Source organism: Ursus americanus, chromosome 9, assembly GCF_024610735.1.
Source record: "Ursus americanus isolate L20-20 chromosome 9, mUrsAme1.1.p, whole genome shotgun sequence".
In the NCBI taxonomy this organism is placed as follows: domain Eukaryota; kingdom Metazoa; phylum Chordata; class Mammalia; order Carnivora; family Ursidae; genus Ursus; species Ursus americanus.
In genome coordinates, this window is record NC_142135.1 from 18,723,628 (window position 1) to 18,750,143 (window position 26,516).

Here is a 26,516-nt window from a genome sequence, read left to right on the forward strand (position 1 = left end):
ATACTTGAACAGAGCATTAGGCTGTTTTCCACCATTGTTCTTTGTTTGCACCAGTTCATGCCTGGGTCTCAGCCACAGAGTTCAACACAGAGTGGGCTGTTTGATTTGGTGTTGTCCCATCTGTCACAGATTTCAAAGGATGAAAGGAACAATGCAGGTGGTGGTAGCACCCAGAGTGTAATAAACAAAAGCCACAGGTAGCCTCTCGTGACCTATGTGCTGGGGTTCTCAATGAAAACAATACTGCAGATCAGGATGACAGCATTTTAGAAGTCAACAGTCTCTAATACTCTCTATTTTTTACTCCCTCCAAATGTGTGGGGGATCGTTCCATTGCAAATGACAGAAAGCTCAACTCAGCTTGAGCAAAAAAGGGATGTATCACTTTTGAGAACAGTGAACAGTGCCCAAGAATCAGCTGCAGGCATGGTGGGATCCAGGGGTCCAAATAACGATAGTAGTCCTGCTTCCCGTCTTTTTGCACCCTGCCCACTTCATTGGTGTACATGTAGGCAAGCCCTCATCCTTGGCCCAACAGTTCCAGGCTTGTGTTTTCCATTACAGCCACCTGTCTGCCTGAATAAAAGCCTTTTTGCCCTTATTGTTCCAACAGAAGTCCTTAGATTAAGCCTGACTGAACTGACTTAGATCAGATGTTCACCCTGGGTTGTGCTGGGATCAGCCTCACCCAAACCTTGTGCCCTGAGAGATGAGGAGAGGTGGTTCTCCAATGGCAAGTTTGGCTGCTATGCAAGGAACAGACTGAATGGATTCTGGGGAAGTCAAAGCAGCAGACATTATCTGCTATAGGAGGAGGAGAGGTTTGGGATAAAAAGATGTCCTCACTTGCTTAGGGCCCTGAGTAAATTGGCAGATGTCCTGGAAATCTCAGGGTCCTGGCAGGAAGTGGATGGCAAACTCAAAAGTGATGATTGGAAGGAATTTAATGAAGGGATAATTTGTAAGGTGTGGCCAAGGTAAGGAAAACCAAGAAGAGATGGATAAGCACTCCACTGCCACCCCTTAATCTGAAATAGCAAGGACAAGGAGCAGTTACCTGAAACTAGCAAGACTCATAGCTACAGAAAAGGGCCACCACTAAGAGCTATGGTCTTTGGGAGGGAAGTACAACCCCTGCGACCCCGAGCACTGATCTCCTGCTGGTGCCTCCCATTGGCTGAGGTTGCCCGGAAGCCAGTGGCAAGGGAGCCCACTTGATGCGTTCTGATAAGCTCCTTCTCCAAAGGCAGGAGCAGAGTAGAAAAGGGTAGAGACTGGACCTGGAGGGTCAAAGGGAGCTGTCCAGCACACATATCTACCTCCAAGTGACTGAGATGCTCTCAACTCCTGGAGGTTCTTTCTTTTTTTCCATCTCTTTTAACACAAACTTCATTACTGTTTGGAAATGTTGGAAAATACAATTGTGTCATTATTAATGATGTTGACATTTTTTCCAAAGTTTCCATTTTCTCGCTTATACGTTGTCTGCTTGTCCCATATAATCAGTAGACACATTATTAGGCATTTCCATGGAACAGTAATAAAAGCTCATAAAAAGCTCTTTTTGGTTTTAGAATAGTATTGTTCTTATAAATTCAGGTAACCATTACAGATGTTTCTTCAACTTGTATTATACATTGTATTCCTAAGAGCAGTAATGACTTACCATAGACAATTATCAGAAGCAAGAATGTCTTTTATTGCCTTCAGCTTCAGAACTTCTCAAAAGATTACCATAGATCAAGTCCTAAGGAAAAAAATCCAGGCTGGAATCTTTTTTGATTAAATATTTAATACTGAATCCTAGTGTGGAGGCATACACATGGTTTTCAGCAAAATGTTACAATGAATGGCAAATCCTTAATACTGTAGCCTTCTTATATTATCACAAATATCAGAGAATTTGCTTGGTATTTGTAAAGATGGAAAGTGTGAGCCTATATATATTCAGCTGTAATTTACCTTAAATTGATGTCCTTTGTCTTTTCCCATGCTGTTAATCTTTGGTTTTGTGATTAATAACAGCAGCTCTGGGACATGGTTTGAACACATTAAATTTAATTTCAGATTTTTAGAACTGGCATTTACATGAACAAAAACAATATGAAACAACAACAACAACTTCCCTTTTAAAATCCTGTCTGTGCTAATCCTAAAACCTCTATACTCCACAGGAGGAAGACTTAATATTAATGCCATTCTTCCCTGTGAGATGGTTGAGGACTGGAAGAATGGCTCTGCCAAAATGGCTAGTCCTTGAGGTAATGAAGAGAGTTCAGTGCACTCCAAGAGAGGAGAATGAACATAGAAAAAAGTGGAGGTAATGAATTAATACAGCTTGTAGTGAAGGCAAGCTAGAGACTGATCTAAAGGGAGGTGAGGGTTCATCAAACACATCTGGTACCTTGGATGGCATCCAATTATGATATCGAAAGCTGGACAGATGATTTGAATTTGATTTGGTGGGCAATAGGGAACCTTCATATATAATATAGGAGAGAAGGGACTCAGAGGTAATTGCTAGGGAATGAACATTCCTGTCCCCCCAAATCCATATATTGAAGCCCTTATCCTCAAGGTGATGGTACTTGAGGGTTGGACCTTTGGAAGGTAATGAGGCTTGGATGAGGTCATGAGCGTAGAGTGCCCACGATGGGATTGGTGCCTTTCTTAGGGATGAAGAGACCAGAGCACTCTCTCCACCATGTGAGGGTATAGCCCAGGACAAGGGCCCTCACCAGAACCCCATGTTGGCACCCTGATCTTGCACTTTCAGCCTCCAGAACTATGAGAAATAAGTGTTTGCGGTTAAGCCACCCAGTCTATGGTGTTCTGTGATAACAGCCTGAACTACCACAGTGATCTAAACCGACCTCTTCTTTGTACAGATGAGGAATCTGGGACCCAGAGAATGGAAGGTGTTTTATCTAAAGTCACACTCTAAATTAAGATACGGGAATAATTAGAGAGTGGAACAATGTGATGATAATCATGATTTCTTTAATTTTTAGAAGAATCCACTGCAGCTTATGCATTGCACCTGATTTTAGTCTTTCCTTGATTGAACTCTCCTAGCCAGTCTCTGGACTCCCTACAATGTCAAGGTCAGCACTGGGCCAACAGCCTTTGAGCTGGAGCCTTTTTTTTTTTTTTTTGGTCTCCTTCACTTCCTGGTCCTCTGAACTATGGCAGTAACAGTCCAGGCCCTGTGCTGCTTTCCCTGTGAGTACCCTTACCTGTAGATGGGTCAGGTGTACCAATGTGGTCTTTCCTTGGTTTTTCTTGGTCTTAAAACTTTTACCTCCTTACAAGCCCCAACCTACCCCAAAAGGGCCTATAGGTGCTAATCTTCACCCGGAACTGTAAAATATAATATGCCCCAAACACAGTGTTTCAGTCATTGTTCTTTAATCTTTTTGCAGCTGTTATTACTGAGGTGTTTTCAATGGTCCAATTTCAGACAAGAGAAAAATAAACTAGGCTCTGACTCTCTTGCTCCTTAGAAAAACACTAATCAACAGGGACATGGCAAAATTGTTGGGTTCTGTTTTCATCACGTGTTGCCTTTGCTTTACCTTGTTATCTTAGTTTGCAAACTATTTCTTGTCAGATGAAAAACACAAAAACACAACACAAGGAAACAACAACAAAAAAAAACCCAGTCGGGAGCTCTGAGATGCAAATTCAATTCTCAGCTTTCCTCATTTCCACTTCAGATTTTAAAAATGGGAACATTTCTATAGCTGTGCCTCCCCAGGGTGTTACTGGAGGAAGGGAAGTTGGTAATTAGTATTTATTGTGTGCCTAGTCTGTCGCAGGCAGTGTGCTTTAAATAATTCCTATCCTGTGAGGCAAGCTTGCAGAAGTTGAGTGACTTCACTCCTCCAGCAAGTGGCAGGGACAGTGTGAGCCCTTCTTTCTAATCCTCAAGTCCAGAATTTTCCACTAAGCTGAGCTCACAGAGGGACCCAGAGAACATGTGTCCATGTGCGTGAGACCACCAGAATCCAGAGTCAGAGCAGTTCCACATACCAAAAGCATTGTTTCATAACTAAGAGGCATATCAAAAGAATTCCAATCTTTTATGTGTTTTTATGAAAGTAAAGAGAGGCTTCATCCATTCAGGCTGCTGAAACAGTGTGGTAGACTGGGTAGTTTATACACAGAAATTTGTTTCTCAGAGTTCTGGAGGCTGGAAGTCTGAGATCAGGATGCCAGCAGAGTTGAGTACTGGTGAAGCCCTCGTTCTGATTTATAGATTCTTGTTGTTTCCTCACTAGGCAGAAGGAGAGGAATGGTAGCTCTCTTCTTTTCAAAAGGACACTAATCCTGTCATGTGGGCTCCACCCTCGTGACCTAATTACCTCCCAGAAGGCCCCACTGCAAATACCATCACATGAGGGCTTCAACACATGAATTTGGAAGGGAAGGTATTCAGTCCATAGCAGGGGGCACTCACATATCAGGACAGTGCAACCGTTACTAAATTCTTTTCCTCCTATCTGCTTCCATCCTAATATTGAACTACTTTCATTTCTTCCATGAGCCTAAAAGAAAAAATCCAAGAAGAGATTCCCTCTTCTCTGTTCTTCCTGTCCATTCTTGACTATGTCATTCAATTACATCTGTCTGTCTGGTCCTAGTCTTTATAGTCCACACAATAATCCTCTGCCCTTCTCTTCTTTCTTCCCGATTTGTACTACAGAAGTCCAATGAACAGGTCCAACAAAGACTGAAATTGTCTTTAATATGACAGGTTAGGGGAAGACTAGAATACACACACACACACACACAGAGAGAGAGAGAGAGAGAGAGAGAGAGAGAGAGAGTTGGGCTTGTTTGACTGTTTCCAGTATCTATGAATTCAGTTATCATGGTTCAAGTCGATATCCCCAGTCTCTCAACAACACAGTTCAAATTCCAGTTACTGTGGTCTATTAACTGCAAGTAATTTTATAAAGTACAAACTTTCCTGCCAGCTTTTCATTCAGAAAATCACTATGTAAATAGCTGGTGTGCCTCACATTGTGACCAATTCCGTGACTTGTCTCACAGTTGTCTGTGATCGGTCATCACATGTCTGTTCATTCACACACAGACTGTGGAGTGGGTAGTGGTGTTTCCTCCTTGTTTCCTGGTGATAAAGCTATGACATTTTATACGAATGAATAATAGAAAGGGGGAGTTGTCCAAAAAAGATGAAACTACAGTAAAATGAAAAGTGCTAATTGTGGAAGTGAGCTTCAAATCAAACGTAAATGGATTATAGAAGAACTAGTTGACCATGGGGGCGTAGATGCCGGTGCTATTCAAGAGACTCTTGATATGAAGCCAGAAGTCAGTGAAGAAAGGATGAAGATGCCCCAGAAGAAATGAGAAGCTTCACAGCGTGGGAACTCTCAGAGACATTTCACATCACTGAAAGTAGAAAGGATAAAATGTTGCTGGCTGATCCAGACTTAGAAGGGAGTAGGATGGCTTGTCAAGGCAGTGGAAAAGACGCTCGCTCAGAATCCTAAGTTATGTGATGAGGAGAAGGCAACAAGCACTGTTCACACCACTCTCACGTTTTGGACAAAGAAAACACATTAATTCTCGATCTTTCTAATGGTTTAAGGGAGAGATTACTAAGTAAATAGGTTTTATTATTTTTTTTCATTTCCCTATATATTTACAACTGACAATAAGACAATTTTTAATGTTCTAGTAAAAAATTTTGAATGTCCAGAGAACAATACTAATTTTTACAAGTGATTGAGATCACTTGGTGTAGTTTCAGCTTGCACATTTTATTGTGCAAAGGCAGAACTGTCTCTCTCCATCTATCCAACTCGCCCCATATCTGTTTCTCCATCCATATCCATCTCTATCTCACTCTCATCCCTCTCTCCATCCACCTAGCTCTCTGTCCCTATTCATCCACCTCTATCTATCCATCTCCCATCTGTCAACATATTTTCTCTATATTGTCATATATTTCACTAGACCATCATTAATTTTCAGTTCCAACAATAGCAATTTATTCATCCCCCCAAATTCCACGTGACTGTCACCACCCAGGTAATTTCATCCTGTAGCTGTGTTGCCCAGCTATCTTAGGGGAATCTCAAATGCAAATGTAAAATAGCCTTGGCCTGAGTGAAACAGGCTGCCGGTAATCAAGATCTTGACAGTGTAATTAAGGGAACGATATTTCTGGAGCCTCTAAATATATCAGCTCCACCATCTGCCTAAAAATCACCTACGTAGGAATTTCCCACCACTTCTTCCAGGGAGAAAATAGTCTCTGACCTGAGGGAACTCCCATCTGATAAATAGAAATAGAACTACTGTCCAGGCTACTCCTGACTTGCACCATCCCTAAATCAAGACTGTTTGTTATGCTAGGAAACACAGACTGTTAATGCAATTAAGTGCTAATGGGCCAGTTGTGCTGCTTTAAAAGGCAGTCATCAAGTTCCTGCGTGAATCACCTCTGAGACAGAGTAAGACTGAGGAAAACCGGCAACAGCTTGGTTATCTTCCTGTGAGTCTTTCACTACGAGTGCTGGAAGTAAACGTGCCGGCGTGAATGCAAATTGCCCCCATCTTCCATTCTCTGAAAAATCAGGGATCTCAGATTGGGGCGGGTGGGTGGCAGAGAGGCAGCTATCACGGAAGGATGGAAATAGGCCCACTTTTCTGCGTGACTTCACAGTGCAGTTTAGTAATGGGAGTCATTGTCAACCAGGGTGGACGTATCAGCACTGCCCATCTTGTTCCTGTAGGGCTGATTCCCACAAATTCATATGAGCCCTACTCGATCTCTTGGGAGAGGTGTGTAGAACTCAAGATTGAGAGCTCCTATGCTGGTTGTATGGCCAGCACTCTCTGCTAACCTGTATCTTATTGGTCATTACAGATCACCCTGCCTTTATGAAATAGATCTTTTCCAGAAAACCTCTCTCTCTTCAGTAAAGAAAAAAAGATTTTCCTGTTGATTTCCAGTACTTGATTATTCTGATCACCTTCTATTCACCCCCTTGGTGAAGGAGAGACCCCACCATAATAAATAGCAGGAGATGGCCGAACCCATGACACCAAACACTGGATAGAGGAGCCTGGCAGCAGCTCCCTAGTTACATTTACTCAGAGCCTGGGGAGGATGCTGCAAGCCTTGCCAACAACACAGGGCTTACTAGGGGGCAGAGGGAAGCAGCAGGGACCGTGAGACAGGCTTTGTAGTAACAAGTGGGTGAGGTGCTCTCTGGTTCCCATGGGAATATGGGAGTGGCTTGTTTGAATCATTTTGCAGGCTGTGGGAGAAGTAAAACCCATTAGGGTAAGGACTGGGGGGAGTACAGGGAACTAGGGGGGTGGGCATATCCCATGAGAGCAGGAGCCCTGGGAGGCTCAAAGAGGTCAAGGCAGCACCTGAAATTTTAGGCCTTATGATACATTGATTAATATCTTAGGATTCTTTAGAAGCCAAGTTGGAGATGGCAATTCTTGGGGAGGGAGTTACTGAGACAGGACACTCAGGAGAAATCTGTAAGGCAATGGTTGAAGCAAGAGAGGCAGGGGAGGAAGCTAAGCAAAGATGTGGTATCAGCTAGAGTCTAGCCTCATCCCAATCCCACAGGGTGCTCCGGCGCAGGAAGGGCAGCATAGAGCCCCCCACCTTACGTGGGACCGTTGGGATTTTACATCCCTGTGTGAGTCAGCCCCTGGCTGTGGGCTACTTTGCAGGTAAAGAGAGGCCGCTCCTGTCTGCCAGGGGCAGCTCTCTAGAGGAAGAGAAGGCTTCGACTGTGGGCAGTCACGATTCACATCATGTGAAGGCTGAATGCTCCAACCTAGAGCAGGGACTTTTGGCAGACGACCAACAATATCTACTGTAATCCCTGGTGTGTTCACGTAGGGAAGAACATTCCAGCCCACGTACACAGGGTCTTCAGGGGGCAGAGAAATACCGATAGTAGCCACTTCTGGGACATGCAGGTGGCTCTAGCCACCACCTAGAAGTTTCCTTTTATTTACAACTATATTCAGATCCTAGGCATTTACTCATGACTTTCTCCCCCACACCATGGAAGAATTATTTTTTAATGCTTTGAAATTCCCAGTGTCATTTTCAGAGTCCCTTTGCAGTCTTATATTTTTCGCTTGGGATTTTTATTACTTCTAATAGGACTAGACAGCAATATTACAAATGCAATGCAAATTAACAGGTTTCATTTTTCATCCTGAAACTCTTTTGAGTTGGTATTTTCAGGTTTTGTAAGCTGAATCCAAGTGATTAAGTTTGAAGTTCTTTATTGATTTTATGTACAATTAGGAGTAGAAATACAGATGTATCTAGAATTCTGGGATATGATTTAAGAACATCCACATTGACATAGGGCCTGAATCAAGATGAAAATGAGGGTCTTTACGGAGTCTCAGAGGTCAAGCAGGATTCTCAGAATTACTCTTACTCATTTCCCTTTCATAAGGATTCAAGGAGAGACCCTAAAATATTCCTCGATCTGATTCGGCCCTGCAGATACAACCTTGCAGAGAAAAGAGGCATTTTCTTATTTAGGTTTCAGTGCCTAGACAGTGTCTGTGTTGTCAAATGAGTGAGTCAGTGAACTAGTGGTAGGAGCCAGAAATGTATTCCCTGTTACCAGTAGACACTGCAATAGATTTCTCTGAGAACAAAGTACAATCTCATTTGTATATTCCACATGGCTTTGTTGGAAGACGAGAGGAGCAGCCCCAGGCACCTGACCCTCATTTCTGTGTTTTAAAAAATCATCTTTCCCCATGAGACTTCTCGAACCATAAACTCGGTGTAACTTAAGGGATTCCCTTATTTGAAAATGTCAAGCTTCTCAATTTTGAGTGAGATGCAGGAGTGATGGTCTTTGAGTGGCTGTTACGTTTTATGAATTTATCATCCTTCCTAATGAGGGCACTAGATTAAAAGTCAGAAAAGGAGGGTTCTAGACTCAGGTGACTAGTTGCACTGTTACCCCTGGTAAATAACACATGCCTTACTTAGTCCGTGGATTCTAAGAATCGGCTTCTTAACAGAGCTTTAGAGCTAGGAGGGGCAGAAAAAATAACAATATGAATTGGCAATTTGAAGTGACTTGACCATTATCACGTAGCTAGTTTGCATGAAGTATGAAACTAAAATTCATGTCTCCCTGATTTTCAGCCTAGGGCAGAATTTGCTCCACCCTGTACACCTCACCATCCATGTAAAGTGTCCTAGAACAATTCAGAATTCTGCAAATGTGCAATCCTTTTATTGCTGCTTTGCCATCGGGGAGTGCGAGGCCCTGCTGGTCTGGAACTTTGGTGAGATGGGGGGTCGGGATAGAGATTGAGAGTACCTTCTAGAGAAGATCAAAGGGTGGGTGAGAGCTCTGGGAAAATAAGAGAATTGAAAGAGTGAAAGCTTGGGGAGCTTTCAGGAAGAGAAGACTAGAGGAGAGTTGGTTTCTGGTCATGATGACCCATTGGCCAAGGCCTTTCTTGCCCTAATTAGAATGGACACTTTCCTCTTGGCCTGAAAGACTTCTAGAGTAGCATGAGCAATGCTAATTACACTTGTCTGTCAAGATACTTTATTTTGGCTCATAAAATATGTGACTGTGTTGTTCGTCTACCTCTCCGGCCTCCCTCTCCTATCCCCCACCTCGCCACTCCTCTTTGTTCCACGCACAAACGGACTAAATCTTGTGTGAACCATACTCTGATGCTTCTCACTTGCAGCTTCCCTAGACTCCTCACTAGACCTCCTTTTCCCTGGTTAGCCATCTGTCTTCGGGCTGCTTTCTGCCCATTAGCACAAATGGGTTTGAAAGGGAGAAATGCAAATCAACCCAATCTTTACCAGAGGCAATGGGGAAAAAAAATATGTCAGGGGCCTCCACCAGTGAAGAAGGACCATGTGGGCATGTCTGTGTTTCACAAAAACTTCAGATGAACATTGTTTTGTGTACCCAGATCTCCCAACACAGACACACGACAACCCGAAGTCAATAGTGTTAGTGCTCGGAACACGTGAAATGTCCTTGGTGTGTTTGTGTGTGTGAACACAGTGGACACTGTAATCGTCTCTGTCTTCGCTGTTGAATTCAGGAACCAAGCGTTTAGGCTAAGGTGAATTTAGGGAACCTAGAAATAAAGGTTGGAGTCAAATAAATCCAATAAGAACTAACTGAATGATTGTGTAGGAGGCAGGGAAGACTGGTGGGGGGTGTGATGAAGCAGGATATAGAAGGGAGAGCAGGGCTTGGGACCTACCTGCATGTTAATCCCCGCTTTGCTACTTACTGGTTGAGTGACTTCCGGCAAGTTTTTGGTTTTTTTTTAAGTCTTTGATCCTTTGTGTCTATAAAAAAGACATTAATACTTACCTCAAAAGAGAATTTATATGGTTTAAATGAAATAGTTTATGTCTCTGCCTGGCACAGGGCCTGCGCATAGCAAGCAGTAAATTGAAAGCAGGATAAGAAGGCAGGTAGCTCTCTCTTCTAAGCAGTAGTTTGGAAGTGTGGCGTATATAGAGGCCTTTAGAAGTCCCCAAATCTGCGAATGCTACTAAAATATATGTATATATTTTCTCTTATTAAATGTGGTAGAAAGGATTTGCCCTGGTCCTGTCACCAAATTTCTGACTTCACTGTGTGACTCAGAACTACCAAATCAGTATTCTATCGTTTAATTTATCTCTAACTTCTGTTTGCTGGCAGAAAACCATCACTTTCATAGTCAGTACCGTCATTTGCCTTTTTAGGCCGTTTTCCGAAAAGAAATGGAGTAGAGTGTACATGTATGGTGTGTGGGTCTTGAATGACGTCAAGCAGGAGAAAGCAGAGCCAAACTGATGGGTGTGGGGAGGGCAGTCAGGCCTCACCTTCAGAACTGGTCCCTAGCAAACTTGCAAGTGACTGCCAGTCATCAGCTTTCAGGGTCACACACAGTAACAACTGTATTAAATCCACGAAGGCCAAAGGTCTACTATCTGGTAGACTGAAAACTGAGTGAAAATATATACCCAACAACAGTGCTGCGAAAATTAGGAAGGGAGGAAGAGCAGTATAAATTGTGGTTTCTAGGAAAAGCTTGATAGGAAAAATCAGACTTGAGTTGGTCCTCAAAAAGTGAGAAGATTTGTAGTTAGCCTGTTTTTTAATTTCACAAAGAAAGTCCTTAAATAAAGGAGCTTATTACATGACGCCTGGAAAAGAGGTCATAAGGCATAAGCACAATTGATTGATTGTAAATCAGTCTCAATTTCTTCATAAACAGAATGTAAAATCCATATATATGTGTATAATTTTAACTAAGACCCTATTATCAAGCTTGTAGAGGTAATTCCATATTTAACCAACTCTAAATTATAAAAACACCTTTCTAAAGTTTATATAAATTTGATTAAATAAAGCAATAAATAATAAATCATTCTAAAGTTTAAATAAGTGAACGTATAAAAATGAATTTCAAGCAAAGGCATTAAAAAATGTATTCATAATTCCTGTTTCTTCTTTTCCCTAGAAGAGATCAGAAGCTGAAGGAACAAGTATTTGTTCAAAGTTTAGGTTCTAATACATAAAGGTGTATTTTGTTGTTTTCTCCATTTTATATTTAAGCTTTTTTTTTTTTTTTTTTGAGAGAGAGAGCAGAGGTGGTGGGGAAAGGGCAGAGGGAGAGGGAGAGAATCTTAAGCAGACTCCACAGCCTGATACGGGGCTCAGTCTCACAATCCTGAGATCATGACCTGAGCCAAAATCAAGAGTTGGACGCTTAACCAACTGAGCCACCCAGGTGTCCCTATATTTAAACTTTCTTTGTAGCAAACAAGAACCTTAAAAATAATTGCTGGTTATTCAGGTTTCTGGGAACCTCACCCTGTCCCCCTATATTATACTGAGAAAGAAGACTTTAGAATTGTAAAAGCCAACTTTTTTTTTCAAAGGTTTTACTTATTTGAGAGAGAGAAAGAGAGAGAGAGTGAGCACAAGCTGGGGGACTAACATAACATAATAAAAAATTAAAAAGAAAAGGAAAGAAAGAAAGAAAACAATCCAGATACAAGCGCTCTAAAGGGAATGGGGAACATGAAGGTAAGGAGCTAGGGGAGCTATTCTAGATAATTGTTTATAATGGGCAAGGCAGTGGATTGGAAATACCAAGATGTTCTCCAGGAACTCACCAGACAAATGAGCAAGATAGACATGGAAACTAGGAATTTCAAATATGCATGCTCTAAATTTCTGTGTGGAATCTGCCAGGGCTCGTAGGAAGGAATCTGCTAATTGCACCTAGGAGCATAAGAAAGGTGTTAAGTGGAATCTTAAGGATCGGGAAGAGAAAGACTGTCTTGGTAGCAGGAATTGCATGTGCAGAAGCTTCAAGGTGCATAATGCATGGCCTCATTTAAGAATAGCCATTAATCTTGGGGGGCTGGAGCACTGAATATATATATTCAGGTTATACTGCCTTTCTTAGCAACACCCTTAGGCGGTTGTACCTTCACTCATATGCTGCTGTATTGTATTTTTAGAATTATTCTTTAGAATTGCCGTTAAAGACAATTTCTTAGCAATGTATGAAAATTGACTCTAGAGTCACATGGGCATCCCTCTTGGTCTAAATGCGTTCTCTCTCTTTTTTGCTTTCGCCCTGCTTGGCTCAGCTCAGCACCCTCCATCCCTTTAGACCCTGGTTCCTGCCTCTCAGAACTAGGTACCTGAAGGTGAGTCTTGAGCCTTGGAATATAGGTGGGCATGGTGTTGTGCCAGCTGAGGCTGACCACCGGGGACACCACACCCAAAATGCATGAGGAAGCCGAATGGCATAAATTCTGAAGGAAAATAATTCAGCATTTGTGAGTGCCTACCGCTGGGCCAGGTGCTCTGTTCTATTTGGCGTTAGTTCTAGTGAGATTTACTTATTAATTCCATCTTCACCCAGTAACGTAAATCTGCAAGCTCACGACTATCCTTCTTTTAAAAAGTTAGAGGACTGTAGCATAGTGCTTCTTATGAAATACAGCCTGGGGCCTTATGTATTGTACCCAAATAAATTTAGAAGTGAACACTTCGGTGTCTCTCCCACAACAGTGTTCTTCCTTGGTAACTTGGAAATACAGAAGTTATAATAAACGATTGTCTTGATCTGTTTGGGCTGCTATCTATAATAAAATACCGTATCACAGACTGGGTAGCTTATAAATAACAGCAATGTATTTCTCACAGTTCTGGAGACTGGAAGCCCAAGATCAGAGTGCCAGCATGGGCAGACAAGGGCTGGCTTCCAGACTGTAGTCTTCTCGTCGCGTCCTCACGGGGGAAAGGGGGCAAGGGGTGAGGGAGCTCTGTGGAGTCTCTTGTATAAGGGCACTAATTCCATTCACATGGGTCCCACCTTCCCGACCTAATCACTTCCCAGACGATGTCACCTTGGGCATTAGGTTTTTAACATATGAATCTGGAGAAGACGCAAACATTCAGATCATAGCAACAGTGAAATATTTGCATTAGGCCTTTATGAGGTGATTTCATGTCTGTTTGCCTTAGTACACCTGAGAACTCACTGATTCCATAGCACGTGACTACCAGAGCACAGGTGAGTTCTGTTGTCTTGATGAGTGAGCCCCTGCCCGTGTGCAGGTGCGCTCAGGTTAGAGGTGTGGGCCACCTGGCTGTGCAGGAACCACATTCCCTTTCAGGAAGGACACAGACGCCATCCGAGATGTTGTGCCTGCCTCATGGTTGTCATGGTGCAAAGTGCTTATTGGGATTCTGCCAAGAAAGGTGTGATCATGGAGAATAAAAGCTCCTCTTTGAATCATGCTGACAAGAAAGCTGATTCTCGGTGTTAGAGTGATTAGTTTGACCTTTCATTTTTAAGTGGTTTTATGAAAATGTGAGCCCTGCATGCTCTGTAATTTTAAACATGGAGGCTTTTTTGTTTTGTTTCTTCTTTTTCAAACCAGGCCTACAAAATCCGAGCTAATCTTAAACACCCATGTTGGATCGGGTCATCATCTCCAAAATCACCAGCTGCCAGTGGTGTCTACTCATTGTGCCATCCTTAACGAAAAGCAAAGTGTTAGTAAAAGCATGAGAGTCCTACCCAAAATGTCCTGTTAAATCATTACTTAGAAACATGACAGGCATAGAGATCTGAGGAGGCCTTTCTTTCCTAATATAATTTTCCTGTTCCTACTAAAATTTGTTGTCCTCCAGGAGGGGTGATAGGAAGAGTGCGAGCAGGATTTATGTGCCAAATGATGCATGGCAGGGGGTGATTTGAGAGGTCCCACTCTGGGGAGAATAGTTTTTTGTCTTTTTTTCTTAAAGATTTATTTATTAGAGAGAGAGTGTGTGCACGTGCACGTGAGCGAGTGAGCTGGGGGAAGGTCATAGGGAGAGAGAGAATCCTGACGCAGACTTTCTGCTGGGCAAGGGCTGGGGAGCTGGATGCAGGGCTTGATCCCAGGACCCTGAGGTCATGACCTGAGCCCAAACCAAGAGTCTGCTGCTTAACTGACTGAGCCACCCAGGTGCCCCAGAATGGTCAGTTTTTTAAGGAGCTATTTATTACTAACTTTAGAAAGAGCTAAAGGAAGAAATTGGTAGGAAGGAAAGAAGAACAGAGAAAGAAAAGGGAGGGAGGGAGGGAGGGAGGGAGGAAGGAAGGAAGGAAGGAAGGAAGGAAGGAAGGAAGGAAGGAAGGAAAAAAGGAAGGAAGGAAGGAAATAGAAAGGAGAAACACATGCTGTAATCATTTTACCTCCATTGGATTTAAACCAGTTTATGTCATTCAAAGATAGAAACAGCATTTGGATTTAGAGACCTGCTCTATTTTCACCCTGACCTTGGAGCTGCTTGCTTGGATCCCTGATGAATGATATTTGATTCCTGGAAATACGATAATGCCACTTGTTTCCTCATTTTGGGTGATAAACCCAATACATTCTTCGTGTGAGCAGAAAGGCACGTCGATAACTGCGAAGACCCACGGGTCCTGTAAGGGATTTCTCCTCCTCAGTTTTTAATGAGGTCCTGTAATTGTCGTCTTCCCCAGTGGCTACTTTGAGCACAGTGTGGTAGGCATGTGCTCCAGAGCCAATGCCAAGCTGCTGACCCCTGCATTTGATGAGGCCTCAGCTGAGACTCTGACCCAAGCTCCAACATAGTGTCGGACCCATCATGTTGATTCTTGGTTCTGGTGCTAACGTGCAGCTCCTGAGTTGCATGGTGTCCATATGAACCCGGGCTCCTGCAGTGCTTATGCCGGACGCATGAGGAGATGAAGTTGGGAGGAGGACAGCAAGACGCCCTGTGCCCTGGCATCTCAGCCGTGAGCAGGGAGAATAGCTGTGTTGTGGAATAACCATTTTGTAGCTTATGGGAAGTCATAAGCCATCAGGAGGTAGAAAAAAACATGCTGTCTTCTATCTCCTCTTAAGTAAAAAAAAAAATCCCTCCACATCAGAGAGGTGCTTTATGAACTGAAATGGGGAGGAAAGTTGAAATGTTTAAAGAGTCAGGTAATAGTTTTTATTATCCAAGGGAAGCTGACTTCCAGCCCTGCTGTTGAGTAACACTAGATTTAAGAGCCTCGGGCTTGGCCATGGGGACTGACCACAAACAAGGACACTGGTGATATTTCAAGGCAGTGCTTTGTTGTCTAGTTTTTTGTTTGTTTGTTTGCTTGCTTGTTTGTTTGTTTATTTGTTTTCAGGAGATGGCAGGCCAGAGCCAGGGCACAAAAGGGCATGCTACTCTGGCCTGGGAAGCAATTCTTCAAAAGGCAGTTGCACACAACATTTCTACCAGCACATTCTGTGAGACATACTCCTGTGTCAGAGAAAGAGTTGTGCCACTTTTATTCCTGGCACGGTGACGGTCTCCTAGTTGAGGACAGATCTGTTGGACTCACTAAGGAGCTATGAATATTGGTTGGAAGAGCCATGCTACTAACCATAGCTATTTGACTTCGGGCCAGGTACTGCTCTTAAATTTGTTTCAGATGCCTCATTTCCCAGATGAGAAAACTGAGGCAGAGAAAAAGTTAATAGCTTTGCGTGATATTGCTCGGCTTCCCCTCAGCACTAAGGTTATATGGGAAGGAAGTGTGCCGGCCCGGCGCCCCCAGTAAACAGTGGACACCGAGCCCGGGGACCCAGTTCAGATGCTCAGACTGCGTTTGGGAGCTCTTTCTTCTCAGGTGAACTCTCACTCGTCTCTCTGAGCTTCTGCATCCCCGCCTGGAAATGGTAGTGGTAGTCATGCTTGCGAAGGCACTTTGTAAACTGCAGAGCCCTGTGTAAATGTGTTATTAATTTTCAAGACACTGTTCTCCAAACTCTGTTGTTACAGGGTTTTTTGAAAAGGGGTCATGTAAGAGTAAAGGAAGGAATGGAATCCATGACCAAATGACTTTGAGGCAGGGGCGCTTGGGTCGTTCAGTCGGTTGAGCTTCTGACTTTTGGTTTCTGCTCAGATCATCATCTCCTGGTTGTGGGATTGAGCCCCACGTCAGGCTCCGCGCTCAGCACGGAGTCTGCTTCAGATTCTCTCTCCCTCCCTCTTTGCTTCTCCCCCTGCTCATGCGCACGCTCTCTCTCTAAAATAAAGAAATAAGTAAAATCTTTTAAGAAAAGGACTTTGAAGCAAATGCTGCATTTTGCCATTAATATTTTGCTTGTATCCAAGGCTCTGAGAAGCCCTGATATAAAGAAATTCATTTTAATGTGTTTTTGTTTTGTTTTAAAGATTGATTTATTTATCAGAAAGAGAGAGAGAGCACATGAGCCAGGCCGCTGGGGGTGGGGGGCGGGAGGTGGGGGCAGAGGGAGAGGGAGAGAGAAATTTTAGCAGACTCTGCACTGAGCATAGAGCCCAACGTAGGGCTCGATCCCAGGACCCTGAGATCATGACCTGAGCCGAAACGAAGAGTCAGCCACTTAACCGACTGAGCCACCCACGTGCCCCCATTTGAATGTGTTTAACGCCGTGGTTCTTGAATGAATCTCAACCATTATAATTTTCCTCTTTACCCATGTAGAGACAGACGTGAAGAATGTCACCTGCTTATTTTGTATGCATGTTTATAAATGTTATATTCATTCATTCACCATCATGGATGGAGCCTCTAGTGAACAAGCAGCAGACTGTGGTGTTTCTGGAAAGTGTTGTAGGAGCTGCATCAGAATTGCCCGGAGAGGGAATGGTGCTAGTTAAAGTGCAGCTTTCTGGGTCCTACCCCAAACCTACCGAATCAGAATAACGCCAGGGCTGGGGCCTGGGAATATGCATTTGCAACCAGGCCCGGGAGATCCTGATGCACACCGAGGTTTGATAACCACCCCCGTATACCGTGCTAAAAGGAAGAACTTAGTTACTCTGCTTTTATGAGTTACTAGCTGTGTGACTCGGGCAAGCTACTTCCACGTTTCTAAGCTCCATTTTAAGAAAAGTGAAAAGGGAGTATCACCACTTCATAAAGGTTTTGTGAAGGTTAAACGCTATCATGTGTACAGAGTGCTGATTACGTCTATCTTTGTCCTTTTGGGCTGCTATGCCCAAATCAACACAGATTGGGGGGTGCTTATAAACCACAGAAATGCAGTTCTCACAGTTCTGGAGCCTGGGCATCCATGATCAGGGTGCCAGGTGGGTAGGGTGAAGGCCTCTTTTGGGCGGCAAATATCTCCTGTATCCTCATATGGGGGCAGGTGGGGGCGTCCGTGGGATCTCTTTTATAAGAGGGCTGATCCCATTCATGAGGCCTCCGCCCTCATGACCTAATCACCTCCCAAAGGCCCCACCTCCTACTACCATGACTTTGGCGATTAGGATTTCCACATATGAATTTTGGGAGGACACAAACATTCAGACCATAGCCACGTCTGCTATAATGAGATCTCATTAATGGTGGTAGTAGCTGTTGCTGTTATTATTATTATCATTACTGTTGTTGTTGTTGTTATTTTCCCGGGGCCACTATACAGGTGGAGACATAAAATAAACGCGATCACTTTCCTTGAGTGCTCTGTCCAGCCGTGGAGTGAAATTTTAGCAGTCAGCTACAGACACTCTGATCCGTGTGCTGTAGAAGTGAAATCTAATAGACATCCACTGTGTGGAGGGACTCGTGGAAGGCTGTACAAAGAAGATGTTTGAGTTAACCTAGAAGGAAGTGTCATTAGGTAAAAACCCACCAACCCCACTAATACACAGAAGGAAAAGCCATCCTAAGAGTTCTTCCACCAAACATGAAGGAACATCACCATCTCTCCGGCCTTGCCTTTTTTGGTAACTCTGGGGGTTGGCTTCCCATCCCTTCGTGTCTCAGAGGTGATTATTCTTTCTCTGATTTAATTTTCTTCACAGATTGTCATAGGGAACACTTTTTTCTTAAAAAAAAAAAAAACTCTGCCAATATTCAGAAATAATTTAAAATAACAGTTCTAGTTTTTTTGTTGACTCCCCCCACCCCCCAGAGCTTCTAACTGCTATTTGATAACTTTTGATTTTGCTGCTTCTCTCTTTTTTCCGCTCTTTGTTCTCTTGCCAATAGGTGGCTAAAAGTGACCATTGAAGAAAGATCTAATTAATTCCAAGCTGAGTGGTGGATAGGACTAATAACAACTGGCATTAATTTCATAAGTGTTCTGTTCGGCATTATTAGGAAAATTCAGCCAATTTTAGTTGATTGCTTGCTATAGGATTTGTCTTGCTCAAGGGTGTTCGTAGGCTATAAGTGCAAGACATAGTCCCTGTCCTTAAGGAGCTGATTAATGAAGGAAATGGCAAAGTGAGAAGTTTCAAAGTCAAGTAGTGATCCACAGAGACACTGTGCAAGGCAGAGCACAATCCTATTCGATTAAACAACTGTATCAGTCTTTCTGTGATTAATTAAGAGGTCAGGTGGGCGAAGTACATTGGTCCAGCCCCATGGAATATTACAAAATAAAAGATTTGGGAGGAAAATATGAGTTTAGTAAGTCTCACTTCTGGTACTCTGAGGGATGCATGTTTTCTCATGGGGCAGCAGGTCTGTGCTATGATTCCAGACCATATGGAGCCAATTTTTCAAGTATTTTCTACAAAGCTTGACAAACATCAGGCAGAGCAGTGGCCCAGCATTGCTGGAATGTCCATGCACACAGACAAGTAATACGACATAAACTGAGACACATCTCTTCCCTCCCCCCAACCCCAAGCAGAAAAGGAGGAAGAGTAAATGAGAGGATTGATTTGGTTTGGTTTTTAGCCGTTTGGGTAATTTTTTTCAAACAAATTTTCTTTTTAAAAATTCATGTGTGCTCATTGTGAACACTATTTTCCATTCATTTTTCAGTGTGATTATGGACATTGCATGAGTGCCTCCCATGGGGATGGGAGGCAGGATGGACTGGAACTGCTAACCTTCGCAGCAGCACAGTGTTCTGTGGCTCAGGGCGTCCGGCTCCAGCTGGATGCCTGGTGGCGGGACTCTGGCTCGCAGGTGGTCGCTTGATCACCCTCACCCGTCTTTGGTGAGAGAAATGCTCTAGCACAGAGCTGTATACGCGGTCTACCCCATCATCTCCCTCAGCCTAAGGAACACGCAGCATGAACTACACAAGAAGGAAGCAGGCAGTTCAACACTGAGTTCTTCCTATATTATGATCTTTGCTTTTTCTGGGCTTTTTTTCCTTGCCCACTTCTTATTTATTTTGTTCTACCTCTTATTTTTCCTTTCTACTTATTTTGGAAATTATATAGTCTTTATATGTTCTTTTAGTAGCTACCCTGTAATTTTTTATATGGGCGTATGATTTAAAATCCAAGCAGAATTGATATCTCTAACCCCTTCAACTACAAGGATCTTAGAAAGCTTTCACGCCACTCCTGTCTTCCAGGTTATTTTGTCCAGGGTCTTGTTTACCACCTCCTTTAACACTCCCCAGACCGATTGTCTCTTTTGTTATCCAGCGGTGGTACTGGCTTGGGTTTGCCCGTGAGTTGACTGGTTTCTTTGCTCCCTGTTGTTCTCTAATCCCACTCCTTCCTTTGGGATTCAGTTTTTGTTTTGCTTTTTTCCAGAAGCACTTCTTTAGTGCTTGTTTGGTTTTCAGCAAGAGTCCTTGTCTATTCTATGTGTATGGCTTCTAATACCTTACACAGACTTCTACTACACATCTGTGCTTTCTTGTATTATAGTGCATTGGATTTGTTGACCGGGGCCGCCATAACAAAGCACCGCAGCCTGAGCGGCTGAATCAACGGGAACTTACTTTCTCGCACTTCCGCAGGTTAGAAGTTGGACACAGGTGTCAGCTGTGTTAGTGTCTTCTGAGGCCACTCTTTGGCTTGTGGGTGGCCATCTTCTCCCTGTGTCCTCACATGTTCTTCTGCTTGTGTGTGTCTGTGTCCTAATCTGCTCTTCTGACAAGGACAACACTCAGTGGATTAAGCCCATCTCAAATGACTTCATTTTACCTTAATTGCATCTTCAAAGAAATCTTGTCTCCAAATACAATCACGTTCTTAGATACTAGGGGTTAGGACGTCAGCATATGGATTTAGGGACCAGCGGAGATGAAATTTAGCCCATACCCTAAGTTCTTAATGGTTCAAGAACCCCATGTGCTGTGTCTGTTAACGCATTCTCATGGAGGATTTTCATCACATGTGCTTTGAAATTTTGGACTATGAGCTCATCTCCACTGGGTGTTTGTGGGAATACCATGTGCGTGGGTTAAAGGTGTGTCCCTACGGAGCAGCTTTATCCAGAAGGATCTACCAGGTGCTGCCAGTTTCAGTGGCTCAGGCCAATGTTTATGATAATTACCCAGCTTGGGGTTTCCCAGATCATGTAGGCTATAGAAATATCAACCCCAGACCCTCATGAGTCTTCTCAGCCTGTGGTTATAAAGCTTCAGAGGAGAACTTTTATCCTATTCAAATTACAGGACGCTGTGAAGACAGTTTTTTTTCTATCTACTCTTTCACTAGCTGTGAAGCCCTTAAAAGATTCAGATTTATGCAGAGACATCAATTACAACCTCTCACCTTGTAAGCATTGCCACCCACAGAGTTGCCCAGTAGCTAATCCTATGTGATGCTAAAACCTGTTTTGGGTTATGGAGACCAATTACCTCTCCTTCATTCTATCCCAGCTTGCTCATAGCATCAACTCATTGCTTCACATCACTTCCCTCTTTTTTTCTTGCACCCGAGGCTTTCAGATATTCATGTCTGATTTTACCCAGCATGTTGAGGTGTTTGTAACACAGGAATTTTCAAGACATCTAGTCTTCCATTACCAGAGTAAAAAGTTAGGATTAATTGAGGGAGGAGTGACGTCCTTATGATAATAGTATTCCCTTCCAAGAACTGGATATTTGTTTGGATTTTCTTGGTGTCCCTCCATTGGGTTTTTAAATTTTTCTTTGTGTGGTTTTGTACTTCTTTCTTAGTTTTCTTTAGCTATTACACTTAGCTTAGCAGATGACTAGCTGATCTTAGAATCTTTTTTATTTCAACTCTTACTGACTTTGCATGTATGAAGGCTATGATCTCCATATGTCAATCTCGTTCCTAGCTAACCAACTCTTCTGTTGTTTCTGTCGGTTTTCCAGTTGCCTCTCTTGGGTTTTTTGGGTATGCAAATCATCTCAGCCCTAAAATATGACACTTTTACCTCTGTCCTCCAATTTTTTATGCCTCTATTTTATTTCTTTTGCTAGATTGATAGTACTTTTGTAACAGTGTTATATAATAGTGAGACTAGAGGCATTCTTTTTTTTTAAGATTTTATTTATTTATTTTAGACAGTGAGAGAGTGTGTGCGTGTGTGGGGGGAGGAGCAAAGGGAGAGGAAGAGAGAGAATCTCGAGCAGACTTCGAGCTGAGCGTGGAGCCCGAGGCAGGCCTCAATCTCTCACGACCCTGAGATCTTGACTTGAGCCAAAACCAAGAATTGGATGCTCAACTGACTGAGCCACCCTGGCGCCGCAAGATAGAGAGCATTCTTATATTTTCCCTAATTTAAACAGGAATGCTGCTGTTGGCTTCTTATTATGCTTGGCTCTGGCTAACTTGGGGATTAAAGTGACTGACATTTATGTAAGTCTCCAGAATTTTTTTTTTAAAGATTTTATTTATTTATTTGACAGAGATAGAGACAGCCAGCGAGAGAGGGAACACAAGCAGGGGGAGTGGGAGAGGAAGAAGCAGGCTCATAGCAGAGGAGCCTGATGTGGGGCTCGATCCCATAACGCCGGGATCACACCCTGAGCAGAAGGCAGACGCTTAACCGCTGTGCCACCCAGGCGCCCCAGTCTCCAGAATTTAAAAGCACTTTCTTGCACGTTGTCATGTTGAACTCTTACCACCTGGTTTTATGAGACACAGAAAATATTCAGTTTGATCAATTTTCTTTTAAAGACAACTTATGAAAAATTTTCCCTGAGTGGCCAGTGACCTTCAATTATCTGGGCAGGTGGGTTTTATCCGCTTTTGGTTACCAGAGGTAGTGATAAGACCCACCTAGTCACAAACATCCTATTGTCTGTTTTCTTTTCTTTTCTTTTCTTTCTTTTTTTTAAAGATCTTAGCTGTTTTTTTTTTTTTTTTTTTAAGATTTTATTTATTGGAGAGATAGAGTGAGCGAGAGAGAGAGCACACATGAGCAGGGGCAGAGGGAGAGGGAGAAGCAGGCTCCCCTGCTGAGCAAGGAGCCCGATGCCGGGCCTCCATCCCAGGACCCTGGGATCATGACCTGAGCCAAAGGCAGACACTTAACTGACTGAGCCACTCAGGCGCCCCTATTGTCTGTTTTCTTGTTGAAAACCCAAATCTGTCTTCTTCTCTTCAACGAAAAAGGAACTAAGAAAAATAAAAAAGCAGTGTAATGTTTTGGACTGAAATATATATGTCTCAGTATAAACTTTTAGAGTAGTTACTATTGCTTTAAAGTGTATAAAAAGCACTGCAAAGTCCCAGTCTGGTCTGTTTGTCTTTATGCAGTTGGCCTTCACTGAGCTGCTGTGTAAGGCTCCTTTGTAAGTTTTGTGCACTCCTCAAATGTGCCCAGCAGTGGGGGCTAGTGAGGGAAAAATCCAAAAAAAATCCGACTGACGTTCTACTTGCCAAGCTTCCTGTTGTGGATGGTGGCTGGAGCCTGACCCCACCAGAGGAAAGGGCTCTGTTTCTTCAACACAAAGGCTTTCTGTAGCTAAGTGGTGTACCTGCAGGGCTGCGTCTTCCCAGAAGAGGGCGCCTTTCCCAAGTCTCTCAAAGCATCCATAAGGCTGATACCACAACCCCTGGGTTAAACTCAACCCCCTAAAGCATAATTCCACACACCATCATGTAGTCTCACCTTAGAGCTGTACCAGGTTTTTGTCATTCGTCAGACTTTGTTTAAGAAATATGAGAGAATCTTTATAGAAGGTTCCCTTTTATAACTCTCAGTTCTGAAACATGATGCCATCTTCATCACCATCAGCTAGGCATCTACTAAGCAGGGATCCCTCGTAAGCACTGGATAGGAAAGGAGCTGACCGCACAGCTTAGCACGGCTACTTAACAAGCACTAGCCAAGCTTACATTACATCGTGAATGCACGTTACGCTTAGCTGAAGGGAAATTTCTGAGCACACACGAGCAGGGGCAGGGGGAGACGCGGTGAGGGGCCCTGGGAATTACGTATTCCCATCTCTTAGTCTTGTAGCTATTTCCTGGGAGTTTGGCAAGCCTTGTGGAAGACGGAGTACGTAAAATCTCCTTCCAGAGCCACTCATGAAGAATGCGGAGCACACTGACTCCTGAAGGCAGGTGGAGGTCCTGTGCCTCCGTCCACTGCAGAGGACTCAGCCCGGCTCTTGCGGCTCTTCCACAGTTCGGAGAAAGGGAACTCCCGAGTCAGCACTGAGGTGTCTAGTAAATACAGAGGTGGAAGGAATTTTATACATCGCCCACTCTGCACTCCTCAAATATGAGGAATGTCCGTTCAGGAATGTTCTGTCCCACCCCAGGAGCACAAGCTTGTCAGTGGGAAAGTAGAGACAAAAATGCAGTATGGGGGTGCCCGGGTGGCTCAGTCGGTTAAGCATCTGACTCTTGATTTCAGCTCAGGTCATGATCTCAGGGTCGTAAGATCGAGCCCCACATCTGGCTCTACGCTGGGCCTGGAGCCTGCTTAGGATTCTCTCTCTCCCTCTGCCCAGCCTGCCCCCACACCTCCCTCTCTCACCCTCTCTGAGAAAAAAAATGCAGTATGGACCTCATCTTTGGGATTCAAGAATGTCGCTGCTTGTGAGGTTTCAAGCACTTTCACTCCTTCGGTAACAACTTACGACATACATACTGGGTGTATTCATAGTCTCTGGAATAGTGACGGCTTGACTAAAGAAGCACATCTTACTGGAAAAAAGTGCCTGGCTTTGAATCCTGAATTCTGTCTGTCTTACCCAGAAATCGTTACTGTTGTTCAGTCTTTAGAGCGGATGCTTCTATTTGTGGAATCGTTGGATGTATGAATATAAGACACAAAAGTTGTAAGCTTTCATAGGCTAATCAGTGGTCTGTGGCAGGACCACATGAGAAAAGAAGAGGTGATATTTGGGGAGACGGGAGAATGGGCCACTTAGCAGTGGAGGCCTAACTGACAGGTGATGGAGACTCAGGCACCGAGATCTCCTCCATGAGCCATGAGAAAGCAAGGGACGCCATATGCAAAGACGGTGAATGGACAGATGCAGAAGTACTTCTGCTGCCTTGCCCCTTTTCGGAAGAGCTGGCTTAGCTTCCCTCATAGTCTTTGGGTTCCACGAATCTTCTGCATCCTCACCTTCTACTCTCTTTGGGCCCATATGGATCATTTTTCCTTTTTCACAGTCAGAGTGTCTGTACCTAAGCAACCTGCCCCTTGCAGACTCTTGGACATGGAACCTCCAGGCGGAACGGGATTCCTCTTCCCCAAAGCCCTAGCCTGGCAATGCTCTCAGTCCCCCTAGAGAAGGGCAGCAGTACCTCTTCTTCATCATCCATAGTCAAAACCCACCACTGGGGAGGTAGGAACTTCGCACAAACACTTCCTAATTCTGTTAGAATGAGCTGTTCCTGCAAACAATTAGTGACTTGATCACCAAACTGAATTTTAGGTCTGAACATTTGAGGTGATTTCTGAATGAAACTTGAGTCCCATAGAACCTCTGGGTATTGTGGCACTCAGCAGATGCCCCTTCTCACCCTGTGAGCAGAGAGCTCCCCTCCTTTCAGGTCATGTTCTACAGGGCAGTGGTTCTCAAACTTCCTCCTGCGTCAGAATCACATGGAATGTTTCTTGAACACCTACATGGCTGGGCCCTACCCCAACAGTTTCTGGTTCAGGAGTTCTAGGTTGGGGGCGTCCAAGAATTTGATTTTTAACAAGTTCACAGCCAATGCTAATGATGCTGGTTCTGAATCACACTTTGAGAAACACTGCTTTAGAAGGGCGCCTTTCAGAAAACAAATGATAACTAGAGAATGACTAAGAAAGCATCCAGGGGTCCTTCTGAGGATAATAGAAATATTCTAAAATTAGATTACGGGGATGGTCATACAATGCTATACATACAATGAGATTCACTGACCCCTGTGCTTTAAACGGGTGAAGGCTGTGGTTTGTCAGTCACATGATAATAAATCTGGTTTTTAAAAGTCATTATTTAGAGTAAATTGCAAACAACATTTTTCTTTCAATTAATTAGAATGAAATGGGAAATACCCTGCGTTTTGCATAGTGTATGAGGATTCTCCAGAGAAACAGAACTCATAGGATACACACACACACACACACACATACAGAATGAGAGAGGCCAAAATCTGCAGGGTAGGCGGGCAAGCTGGCCATTCTGGCAGGAATTACAGCTGCATTCTTGAGTCTGAAGGCAGCCTACAAACAGAATCCTTCCTCTTTGGGGGCCCTCAGCTGATTGGATGAGCCCCTCCCACATGATGCAGGATAATCCCCTTTACTCAAAGTGCACTGATTTAAATGTTAATCACATCTAAAAAAATACTTTCAAGGCAACACCTAGACTGTTGGATCAAACAACCCTGCGCCAGAGCCTAACCAGACTGACATATAAAATTCACCATCACACACAGTAAAAATACTGTTTTGTGAAACTGTTGTTTCCATTTTCTCTCTCTCTCACACACACACACACACACACACACACACACAGAGGCAGGCATCTGGGTGAACTGGCTCCTGGTTTAAAATGTCTTCATTACTGTGAGTCACCCATGAAAAGATACCGAAGCCTCTGCTTTAGGACACATCTTCATAAAGTGGACAAAACGAGCCAGGAACAAAAAGATCTGCTTTAATACTTTTGGTAAAAGCACACTAAATGGAATTCAATGAAATCTTTTTATGCCTTGAGCTTAAAGACCCAGTGGAAGGAAAGTAGTCCCCAGACTCTGGGAGCCTTCTCTGGCTATCACCTTTATTACTCCAGACAGCCATATGCTTGTGACTGT

General features: G+C 43.5%; 1 protein-coding gene across 1 annotated transcript in view; it reads left to right on the forward strand.

The window, feature by feature from the left end:
- The window catches only part of SNTB1 (syntrophin beta 1), a 220,599-nt gene that overhangs the window by 136,515 nt on the left and 57,568 nt on the right, over nt 1-26,516 (forward strand). The gene's annotated exons all lie outside the window — the stretch shown is intronic.